Source organism: Pleurodeles waltl, chromosome 6 (genome assembly GCF_031143425.1).
Source record: "Pleurodeles waltl isolate 20211129_DDA chromosome 6, aPleWal1.hap1.20221129, whole genome shotgun sequence".
In the NCBI taxonomy this organism is placed as follows: domain Eukaryota; kingdom Metazoa; phylum Chordata; class Amphibia; order Caudata; family Salamandridae; genus Pleurodeles; species Pleurodeles waltl.
Window position 1 is genome coordinate 491,767,039 of NC_090445.1, and position 12,099 is coordinate 491,779,137.

The following is a 12,099-nucleotide window of genomic DNA, read 5'->3' on the forward strand; positions in this document are numbered from 1 at the left end:
GGTGTATATGTAGCCAATAAAGGCCAGGTAGGACCATCATTACTCAGTGGACCTAACCTAACTTGTGCTACTGAGTGTGGGAAGCCATCAAGCCAATTATGGTGTTCTTGATAAGATAGAGGTATTTCTAAATAAGCGTAAGCCCTGTATTGTCCAGGGACATTCGCAACTGTGTATTCGTGAAAAGTATTTGTTCCCCCATCCACTGCTGGAAATCCGACCCAAGAATAAAAAAGTTCCGTTCTATAGGCTGCATGGGCGTCCACCACAAAAGTGACTGGACCCCCCTGGACTGTCAGTCCATGTGTCAATAGATGTCCCGTGAGCGGATGTCGCATATTAATTGCGATGTTCACTACATTAGGATTCGCCATTTTATAAAAAACGGCTTCAGGTCAGAGAAGGCACACCAATATGGGGTTTTTCCTTTCAAAGTTCAAGCTTGAACAACCAACCACTAAGCAATAGGAAGCACCTATCCCATGGCGGCGGAAACCCTCAGCCCAACGGACGTCTCCGTATACGGAACCGAGGAGTCAAAATATATATGAGACCAAGAGAGTCAGTCGGACCCAAACATTAGAGCCAGACCAAACGTTGGCGGCACCATGTCGCGTGGGCTCTCATTATTCTAAATGAGACTACTGGATTTCTAGGTAGCAGGATCTATAACGGTGTGGGGGACTGAGTCTGACCCACGTGTAAAGAACTCTGTCACCCTAAATCCGGTTTTTGCTCCGGCTAACTAGCAGTGCCTCATTTCTCCCATGTGGAAGGAATGATTTGGCAGCCGAGCGCATGACATCTTTGGAACTTCTCAGGGAAGTCGTGATTACTCAGATCCAAACCAACTCTCTTATTTCCAATATGATCTCATATACAAATGACAAAGACAGTATAAGTTTTATATTATGTTTTAATAAAACAACTGTATTTTAGATATTATGGCGTGAGCCGCAATAACCAGAACGATACAACACAGTAGGATTGAAATAGTCACCAGGAGAGTAAAACATAAGAACAAAGCTATCATATTGTCTAACAGTTTCTACTCTCCCTCTGCTTGTTCTATTTAGAGCACAGCATGTTAAGCTTCTAGCTTGCCTATTAGAATCACTGTGGAGACACCAGCCCTCATACCTGAGCAAAGACCTGTGATCTTGGTTCAGCATCTGCAACGAGGCAGTCAGCGTCTAGTTGTGGTTCCCTGGTCGGAATCTCCCTCTTGCGTGTATTGGGACAAGGAAGTGATTTTATAACTAACATGTCATCGTGATCACAAAATGTCCCTACGCAGGAATGCCAAGTCTAAACTCTTACCACGTCTATCGGCAATGTACCAGACTGTATCCTTGACTGAAGCACAGAGTAAATATGTTATGGAGAACTCCAGTGCTGAAGTAGGCAAAACAGTGTGATATGAATAAAAAACAACACCGTAGAACTGGCTATTTGAAAAATAACAGTACGAAGCCTAATAAAAAGCATGTAGAGCAAAGTGCACAGAGGCTCTAAGCTGTCAGCAAATGAATAAAATATATTCAAGGCAAAGTGCACAAAGGCCTAAAGCCTGAAGCTAAAGCGCAATGAATACGTAAAACTAACCACACTACAGTTCCATAGTGAAGAATCCAAAACCGAGAGGTGGTCTGGAAGCAGCTCTGACATCAGAGGGTCAGAATGTACAAAGGTTTCACAGGAGGACCTCACGCCATAACAGATGTCATCCATCTTCAAGGGATTGGCCTTCGTGAAGCCAGGATGTCCCGGCAAGCAGATTCACAATGGACTCCACCAACACTCGTGATGCACCCAATTCGAATGACACACCCAATTCGAATGATACGCCCTATTCGAACAAATTGAACTGTAAACAAAACCAGCCTCGCCACGAGTGCCCACAGGACTGAAGCACAGCACATCAGTGGACATTTAACCAACCATCTGACTGTCAGAGTCCGGACTTCTTTCACACAGTGTTCGTGCCCGGCTGTGACTGGTTAAATCATGAACTCGTGCAAAAGGATCTGTGTGCTCCCAGCTGCACCTGCCCACTGCAATCCTGCGGCCTGCCTTCTCGAGGCCGAGAGACTGATGGTGGTGTTTTTGTTACTGTGTTTTTCTCTTGCAGGTTGGACTTTGTTTTTGTTCCTCAAAGTTTTGGAGGAATGTAGTGTCCTGCTGGACACGTTCTAGTGTTTGGCCAGCCTCTCTGCTGAGGGCTGGCCTCCCACATATATCCCACACCCACCCAACACAGCGTCACCGGTCAGGTGACCCTGGCAATAAAAAGGGCCGGGCGCACGTGCCCAGGGCCAGTTTCACCCACTAAGAAACCGAGTCCGTGTGTCTCATTTTAGTAGCATGGGGGCCTAAGGCCCCAACACTACAGCCCCCACCCCAGAACACACCCTAATGTAGGACGAGTCCTTTGGTGAAGCCTGCACCATTTTGGATGGGAGGGTCTTTCGTCCTACAAAAAGCTTTCACCCTTGTTGATTAAGAATAAAACATATAATAAATGCCATCCATACCAGTTGATACCTAGGGTACTTGTTGGTGTATAGCTATTATTCAGGACACTTCAGGTTTTCCTCCTTTTCATACCCCCTTTGTAATCACTTGGAAGATAAGATCGCCATAATAAACAATTCGGGTAATTTTAATGAGTGTTTTGTAACCCCGCAGAGATGGCTGATGGTGCATTTTGGCAGCAGGGGCATAATTTGGGCTCCATTTACGTTCAATCGCTTACAGCGGTATTTTGGCTTCCATTAAGAAAGTGGAGAATCAGGGAGCTGATGGTGGTAAATACTTCTGCTGAGTAGATTTGATGGGTATAGGATAATTAAGAGCCGTACTAACTCTGTCAATGAAGGCGATGACTGTATTCTAAACCGGACGTAATTGCGAGCAGAGCATTTACCGTGAGATCCAGCAACGGCGTTGATAACTTTACAGACCCTTGCTAGTCTGCCTCCTGGGTGGGTAGGACGGCCCCGATTAAATGTTTTATATAAGAGTTGGGACTGGCTAAAATGGGTCAGGATTAGTGTTACCTTTGAACCCTGACTTTGTGATAAAAAACTATATTTATATTTTCATCATCAAAAAGGTCATGCAACTCTGAGTCGTGTTTGACCAACGATCTAGAGTTAAAAAATACATTGAGGTTATATCTGTGTTTAGTGCATGGGAAGTTTCAGTAAGAGATGCGGAAGGTTGCGAAACGGAGTTCGAGCTGAGAAGGCGCTGGCCAGTCTTCTAATCTTCTCAGGGCGGTGCGGGGCGGGGTTCATGCAGGGGGAATAAAGCGAGGAGAAAGTAAGAAAACATACGCGACTCTGTGTGAACTGGGAAGAGTGTGCGGTAAGTGGTTTTTATTATGCTCTGGAAACTAACGTGAATACAGCAGTGCCATTGAAATCCCTGGGTTGAGAGTTACAAGCTTGAGCAATACTCGTGCAGAACAATAATACATAAGGTTTCCTGAGCGTAGCTGAACCCGCTCACAGCCGGAAGCGTAAGAGCATTAATGTGTGTCAAACTGAACGTGTAATGACAGCAATTGTTTAAATACCCAGTGGATTAAGTCTGCAACACAAGGCGGGGCGCGAAGTTGGATAGAGACAAAGCCAAGCGTGGAGTAGCGTGTCTAGCATGTAGCGGTGTGATTGACACAAGAATAGCAGATACGGGAGATTGGACGGAGAGGTCCACTGACCGATTCCTCCCCATCTATGTACTGGGGTCCTATGCATGAGGACCAACTGTGTAGTATTGCCTGCTCTCTAAGCCTGCTCCTGGGACCGTTGGGTTAACGGGGTAGATCATTAGGGGACATAACATGTAAAAAATGTGTTAATAGTGTGTACCATTTTTGTGAGATTGGACGCTTGTGCAAGTTCCTTCCACGCTGTTGCTTCATGCCGCGGGGCTTCGCCATCTGCTTTTCCCCACTTGCACACCGAGCCGTGCCACACTACCACTTGTGGGATGGCTTGTCCACCATTGAAGGGTAAGTGCATTTCACTTCAAAACGAAAATGAAATGAAGGCTAAGTGTATGTTTAGCGGGTAAGAAGGCCTTGCTCGCGAAGCAGGTCTGTACTTGTTACTTCTTCCTGTGTTTGAAGATACCCAGTGTGCAAGCCTCCCAAAGTGTATATATCTGTGAGTTCTGTGACCTCCTGCAGCGCCTCATGCACCCCTGTCAGTAGTCCGACATGGGTTGGGCAGGACCATAACATATGATGTAGGTCTGTGTCTCCCGAGTTACAGTGAGGGTATTGCAGGTTTGCTGCGAGGAAATAGCAGATGAGCTATATAAATGCGCAGGGGTCAGTTATGAGGGGTGAAGAATGTAACATTTGTATGTTTTTAAATCTTATGTTTCTGGAGCTCTGCTGATGGAATGCTAGGGCCTGTTCCCACTCAGTGTCATTAAGTACCCTCCCAAATAATCCTCTTACTTGGCCCGCAGGGGCCCTAGTGATATACCTGTATGACTTTGTATTGCTCTGTTCTATAGATCCACATCATCAAGTGACAGCCCTTCCCATTGTAAGAAGCGCTTAGAAGACAGCATGTGTTGCAGGCTCTTCACACAAGATGTGGCAAGTGTTATGTAATTGATGGTATGTGAGAAACTGTCCTGGCGGAGATCGTTGTCCACCTGGAGCTTGAAGACAGAAAGGATGTGCCTTCAGAGAAAAGGCCACTGGCTGTGTTTGGTGAACAATCCTGCCAGCTATGTAGTTCCGCTGCCGAGTACGTCCCAGGGTATAGTGGGAGACCCAACACTGGGAGTCCTGGGGGATACGGAAGAATATGTCATGTAAGGAGCTGGACTCTGGTGAGGCATTTGTCTGCTACGCACACCTGCAAGGATTGTGCAGAGTTGGGTATAGTCATAGGAAGCCACGAGTTGTGGCAGTTGTCAGAGGCCTTGGGCCGTGGCATCTTTCCTCTGTGTTGCTATCCATTGCAGTTGTGCCGTCAGGAGGTAGGCTTCAAATGGTTGGGCATCCAGACCCCCATCGCCTGTGGGTATATGCAGTTTCATTAGGGGTATGCAGTGACAGCCACTTCACCAAATAAGGTCTCCCAGCAGCGTGTCTAATTCGCAGAAGAAACCTTGTGGAGGCACCACTGATAGGCATGTTAAGTAATATAACCGAAAAGCCCTCAGGACACCCAGACTCACATCCCCTGTGGGTAACTGCAGTTTCTTCATGGCCATCTCCCCAAATGAGGTCCCCGAGCAGTGTGTTTATTTCATGGAAGAAGCCCCGTGAAGGCACCACTGGTATGTTTGTGAAGCAATATAAAATCCTAGGTAAGATTACCATTTTCGATAAAGCAGTCTTCCCCGTAGTGGCAGCAGTAACCGTTTCCAGAATTTCACCTGCGTTTTTAAAGCTGCCAGTGAGATCTTAGATTGGCATCAGAGAGATCTGTCAGGGAATGATAGAGGTGAATCCCCAGGTATCTGACAGCCAAAGTCCGCCAGTTAGGTGGTGAGTCTCCCAGGCATTTCTCTTGTGGGAATAAGTCGGGGTGCAATAGATAGAGGACTTTCATCTGTTGACCTTGAGGTCTGCATCGTGGGCAAAGGTCTGAGCGGACACCTTGGAGGTACAGGAGCAAGTAGTCAGCAGACAGCGGCATTGTGTGTGTTCTGTCCACGAGAGGTATACCCCAGGATTGTTCCTCTATTGGTAGTCGAATGGCAAATGGCTGCATTGCCATTGCAAAAAAGCAGGGGAGAAGGAGGGCAGCCCTGCCTGGTGCCACGCTCGTTCGTAATGTGGATTAGATGTGACGCCCCTCTCAAACTCGGGAGAGAGGTTTAGTGTATAACAACATCATATAAACCAGGTGGCGTTTGCCCAAATCCATCCGTGTCAAGACCTAGAACAGGTAATCCCAAATCAGTGAATAAAATGCATTCTCCAAGTAAAGTACTAGGCATGCAGCATGGGGAAACTGCCCCTGCATCTGATCTTGGATATAGAACAGACGCCTAATATTTTGTGGGGTAGTACGCCCCAGGACAAATCCATTTTGGTCCTGATGGATGAGTTTTGTAAGGACCTGAGTGTATCTGCTGTACAGAGCCTTCCCCATTACCTTATAGTCTGCTCATAATATGGCAATAGGGCAGTAAGAGGATACAGAAGCGGGGTCACATTCCAGGGTAGGAACAAATACCAAAAATGTTTCTCGGAGATAGGATGGCAGCTCCCCAGATTTTCCGCCAATCAAGGCACCAGACTGCCAGCAGAAGTGCTGTAATTTTCTAGTGGTAGGCTGTCTAGGCCTGGAGTCTTATTCCTAACGAGCTCCCGGATTGCCTGTTTGACATCCTCTGCTGTGATCTCAACTTCAAGGCCGTCTCTTTGGTCTGCTGTGATTTGCGAAAAGGATAGATGTAGAACAGACAATTCCTCCTTGCTGCCCATGTCCTGGTTGGGCGCTGCATATATTCCAGAGTAATACCGATAGAACTGGAAAATCTCTTGCTGTGCATATATCTGTGTGTCTGAGAGAGGTGTGAACTCCAGAATGGGGGTCTCTTGTTGTTGCTGATGAATCAGCCAGTCAAAGAGACAACCAGATTTGTCTCTCTCTCTCAGTGGATCTTAGCTATGTAAACGGTGAAGTTAAAGTACCAAAGGTGCTCCAAAAGAGCTGCATGTTGACGCTTGGCGGTATTCAACACAGTGCATTGGGCAGGCTCCTGTTTTCTGCCCGTGACGGCAAGCTTTGTTCCACTTATGCTATTTCACTTCCAAGGGCCCTGCAAACTCCCCACCATTTCTCGTATCAAGTTCCCCAGGTGACCACCTTGAAGGCGTCCGACTCCACTGTCGTGGCAGAAACCATGCCACCATAGTAGTAGGAAGGGATACCTTTAATCACCGTATTAAAAGTGACAGCTATCCCGCCCCCGGAAGTGACGTCATTTCCGGTGGCTGGGACTTCCGGTGTCCCTGAAAGCCCTCCCCGGAAGTGACGTGGGTGCATGGGGGTGTCACGTGGTTTGTGACCTCATGGTGTTGCCGAGTAGAGCCCACCTTTTTTGAAATGTTGCAAATAAGGAGCTGGTTAGAACCAGCTGTCAAACCGTGAACCAGTGCTGAAACAGTTTGTCAAGGCGCCATGAAGAGATACAATCCGATCGCCAGAAAAGCCGCCTCCTCAGGGGCCCTGAACACTATTGGTAGACATTACAGGACCCTAGCACCTCTTACGATGGATGAGAATGCACAACAGGCTGTCCCTGACGCCCAGGATACCGATGTTACCGGTTTTCAAGAGGAACTTTGCCATCGGCTTGAAAAGCTCAACCTCAAGGATGTGTCGACCCTGATATCCCCTATTAAGGGGGCCGGCAGTGACAGCGATGCCTCAAAAGATTAATTAAGTGTTGCATCTAACTTCATAGACATTGAAGATGTTGAAGAATGTGTAGCACCACCGAATTCGCCCCATCTATGAAGACATGGGCTTCCAGGAGGACCCCGAGTCAGAGGCCGTTGTTGTACAGCCGTCAGTAGTAAGCTCTGGCGATGTTTCTACCCCGATGGACCTCTGCGACTCCCAAGATTTCAGAGGAGCCTCTGAGTGTGGCGAGAATGTTGAGGTTAGTAAAGACATTTTCTTATTTTTTTTAATTTTTTTTTATGCCTGTATACTCTGGTGTCATACTTTTAACTAATAATGTGTCTTGTGCTTTCTGTTTGAACCCTAGAAAGCAACTGAAGAAAGAGAGCCTCTAGAAGGGTCCGCGCCAAAGGTTAACGCCGTACATTTTTACTGCTTATGCTGTTCCAGACAGTCTGAAAGTATTACAAGCCAGAACAAAGAGCCTCGTAAGAAATGTGTTTGCACCTACACTAGCCGCGATTTTGAAAAGGAAACTCCGGGCGTACCCTATGACGCCATATGGCCAGTTAAAGGTTTTGCAGCGGCCGTTGTGAACACGTGTGTTAAACGGGATTATTATGACCTTTGTTACGGGCATAAAATTAATGAACCTCAGCAGGAGGCTCACGAATGTCTATACGATGCGTGCACTGCAAGAACAATTCGCCACAATTGTAGCCGGCTAGACCCTCACCGGGTATATAATTTATTAAGGGTAGTGTACAGGCTGTCAGCTGTGAAGAAAGGTGTCCACAGTGATATGATTAAGGTCTTGGCTTCGGTTGTCAATGAGATCCGATACGCTGCTGAGCCCTGCTCAAAACTCGACCGTATGCACGGGATGTGTCCCAACTTTGACAAAAGTATGATAGAAAGGGTTATAGAAAGACGAATGTGTGACATTTATTATAAAAACAGAAGAATGATGTCTTCAGCCCCACGAAAGCTGTTTAAAAAAAATAATAATAATAATAATAATAATAAAGCAGACCATAAATGTGTTACTTAACGCTCCATACTTACTCACTTTTAGGCGGGGAATCCGGGTATCGAGATGCAAGATGTCTATGAGTTACACCCAGGCTACATCTGTATCGGGAGATTGATATTTGTGCTGGTTAAAGAAAGAATAGCTGAAATACAACCTGTGACTCTGCGGTATCTGAACATTTCGGAACCTTCGGCCTTGTTGCAATGTAGCAGTCATGTGTGTATCGCCAAGTGGTGTATCAATGGCCGGCTAAACGCATCTGTTAAATGCCTGACCTCGGACAAAGATCACGATCGCGAGTTAAGACTTTCACCTGAGACGGGGATACATGGGGCTTTGGAGCACATGACTGAAGATTATCTCACAAATAAAGGTTCTGCATTGTCCTACCTAGAACTGTATGAACTGTTGAATTCTGTCAGTATCCTGAGCGTTCAGAGTTATAGGCGTGGGGAGCGGGAAGTCATGTCTAGAGCTATTGAGAGTATAGCTATAAAAATATCAAAGTTCGTGACGCTTAGGGTTTGTAAAAGGACATGCTCTGAGTAACATGTGTAATGGGTGTTGTACTATGTATACGATTGTAAAAAGGTCACAGCGGTCCATTGTTTTGACATCGATAAGCTATGTAGCACAAAATGTCAAATACACGCTGGTTGCGTAGCCCAGCCACACTTTTATGTTTTTTATGTTTAATAAAATGACCTTACACAAAACAGGCGTCTTTCATTTCGTGGTGATGGTGGGAGACAGCATGACGGATGCGGATTTAAGGAAGCTTTATTACGATAAACAGGGGGTTGGAAGATTCGGAGGCTCCGAAGCTCTATTTAGAAGGGCTCGAGCTGAAAATGAATCTGTAAAACGTGCCAGTGTGAAGACATGGTTAGCTGGAGAAGAGGCTTATTCGCTACACAAACCTGCCAGGAGACGCTTTAAGAGGAGGGCCACCGTTGTTAACGCACAGCTCGATTATCAGTGGCAAGCTGACATAATCAGTCTCCAAGATCTAGCAAAACGTAACAATGGCTACATGTATATATTAACAGTCATAGATGTCTTGTCCAAGTACGCCTATGCAGAGTCATTAAACGATAAAAGTGGTACCAGCGTTACATCTGCTTTTAAAGACATCTTCGCTAGCGGACGCGTGCCTCAGAAACTACAAACAGACGCCGGAAAGCAATTTTTAAACAAACATTTCCAAAAATTATTAAACCAGCACGCTGTTCAACATTTTGTGACGCACACAGAGGTAAAGGCTGCGGTTGTAGAGCGTTTTAACCGTACTTTAAAGTCGAAGATGTGGCGATATTTCACCGCCAACAACACCTACAGATACGTGGATGTTCTACAGGCTTTTATAGATGTTTATAACGCCACCTATCACAGGACAATCAAAATGGCCCCCGTTAAGGTAACAAGGGATAATTCGTTAACGGTGTGGAGAACGGTGTACGGTGGGCGTCTCACGCCGAAGGTCAAGAAACCGTCTTTAAAAGAAGGGGATCATGTCAGGGTTTCAAAGTTGAAAGGTGTCTTCACCAAAGGCTACCAACAGACATTCAGCGATGAGATATTCATAGTGGAAAGTGTTGAGTTTAAAGAGGGGGTATATTTTTACAGGTTAAAGGACTACGATGGTGAAAAGGTAGCAGGTGCCTTTTACAACGAAGAGTTACAGAAGGTACCCTACGATCCGAACAGGGTGTACAGGGTCGAAAAGGTTTTGAAACGGAAAGGGAGCGGTGCCCGGAGACAGGCGCTGGTCAAATGGCGAGGGTGGCCCGAGAAATTTAACAGTTGGGTTCCTGCCAGCTCGTTGCACGGTGTGTGAGGTCAAGCTGTAAGCGCCAAGATGGAGAAATCCCCTTTTTATATCACGCTACCATCCAATGCTTCGAAGGACATGTTCCCAGACAATCAGATTTCGAGTTATACGGTGAAACTGGCAAAGCCAGTGGATTTGAAAGGACCCTGGGAGGTGGCACTAACGGAAATACAGTACCCTAGAACTTGGAATACATTTACAAAGTCCGATGTTAAATTTCATATAAAGCGCCCTCAGGATGCCCTGACCTTTCCCCTGACTTTCCCACACGGCTATTACCCAACCGTAGCGACAGTGATCGAGGCCATCAACAAATCTATAAGCAGCATTGAAGAGTATGCGAATATATATCTGGTATTGGATTACGTTAGAAGAAAAGTCTTTCTTAAAGCCCCTGAGTATGATACTAGGTTTAAATGTAGTGGTAAATTACAACGGATTTTAGGGACCGTACAACATGTGCAAAAGAAGGTGGATCCAGACCCTACATGCCCCGATATTAACGGCGGATTTTATACACTCTACGTTTATAGCGATATTGTAGAACCGCAGAGGGTCGGGGACAGTTATTCACCTTTGTTGAGGTGGGTCCCTGTGCAGGGTGAAAATAACACGATGGTTAATATGCAACATCGCAAACTCGACTATGTGGCAATTTCTAAAAACCATTTTGACACTATAACCATCATGGTGTACAACGATCAGTCAGAGCCGGTTGCCTTTAAATACGGGAAAGTTATTGTTAAGCTTCATTTAAGACCCCGGCGAGAAGGTGACTATTAGACAGCTGCGATGGTCATCATGAAAACCTACGGGGATCCCTCTATGTACAGGGACTATTATAGAGTTCAGGCTGGGTATGGAGGCCACCCGCCCTACTTTCAAGGGGCTCCGGTTATGTATGGGGCTGGATTGGGGGGTTTCTTCCGGAGCATGTTTAGGCGAGCCATGCCCTTTTTAAGAAGAGGGTTCGAAATTGCAAAACCTCATGTTAAAGCGGCTGCTACGAACATTGCCCAGGATGTCGTGGGTAGTGTAACATCTGCGGTAGCCGAGCCTATGAACAGACAGCCCCAAGGAGGTGCTGGGATGATGTATAAAGCGCATGGTGGTGTTAAAAGGAAGCGAAGGGCTTTGAGGCTTAAGGGTCCACCAACGTCCTATAAGAAGTGACGGACTACTTCAAAAGGCCCTCACAAAAGAAGCCGTAAGACGGAAGAGATCGACCAAGAAGAAGAAGAGAACTCGTTCTAGTGCGAATATTTTTTAAAACATCGATCATGGCCTTCGTACACTGTGCATCGGGTGAATGCGCCAAATCTGAGTTAGATCTGTTTTCTCTCAAACCCACACAGACCAGCATTGAAAACAGTTTTTTCATGGAAGTGTCGCCTATGGCCGCTCTGACACCCCTTGCACCGATAGAGTTTTATGTGTCGGGGTCCACGGATATGTACCTTGATCTCAACAACACTCTTCTGCACCTCGTCTGTAAAATACCCAAAGCGAATGGTGCCAACATCGAGGCTCATGCTAGAGTGGCCCCGATCGCCTACCCCATCGCAACAATGTTTAATCAAGTGGACATTAACCTAGGCGATTGCCTGGTCACGCAGAGTGATAACATGTATGCCTACAGGGCCTACATAGAGAGTATTCTAAATTATAGTCGCGACGCGCTGGACACACATCTTTCAGCGGGGCTCTTCTACAGAGATACCGAAGCGCATTTGGAGAACACGGCTTTAGACGGGGACAACGAGGGTTTTATAAAAAGAGCCAGCTTCGTCGCCGGCAGTAGGCAGTTTGACCTCCTGGGGCGCGTACATTCAGACCTTTTCTTCCAA

At 46.4% G+C, this 12,099-nt stretch overlaps 1 protein-coding gene across 2 annotated transcripts in view; it reads left to right on the top strand.

Moving 5' to 3' along the window:
• The first annotated feature begins 3,292 nt into the window (after nt 1-3,292).
• The window catches only part of C6H1orf162 (chromosome 6 C1orf162 homolog), a 496,481-nt gene continuing 487,674 nt past the window's right edge, over nt 3,293-12,099 (top strand). For both annotated transcript variants that reach the window (XR_011204854.1, XM_069238647.1), the window contains exon 1: nt 3,293-3,369. The gene's annotated coding sequence lies outside the window, so the exon portion shown is untranslated. The remainder of the gene's footprint in view (nt 3,370-12,099) is intronic.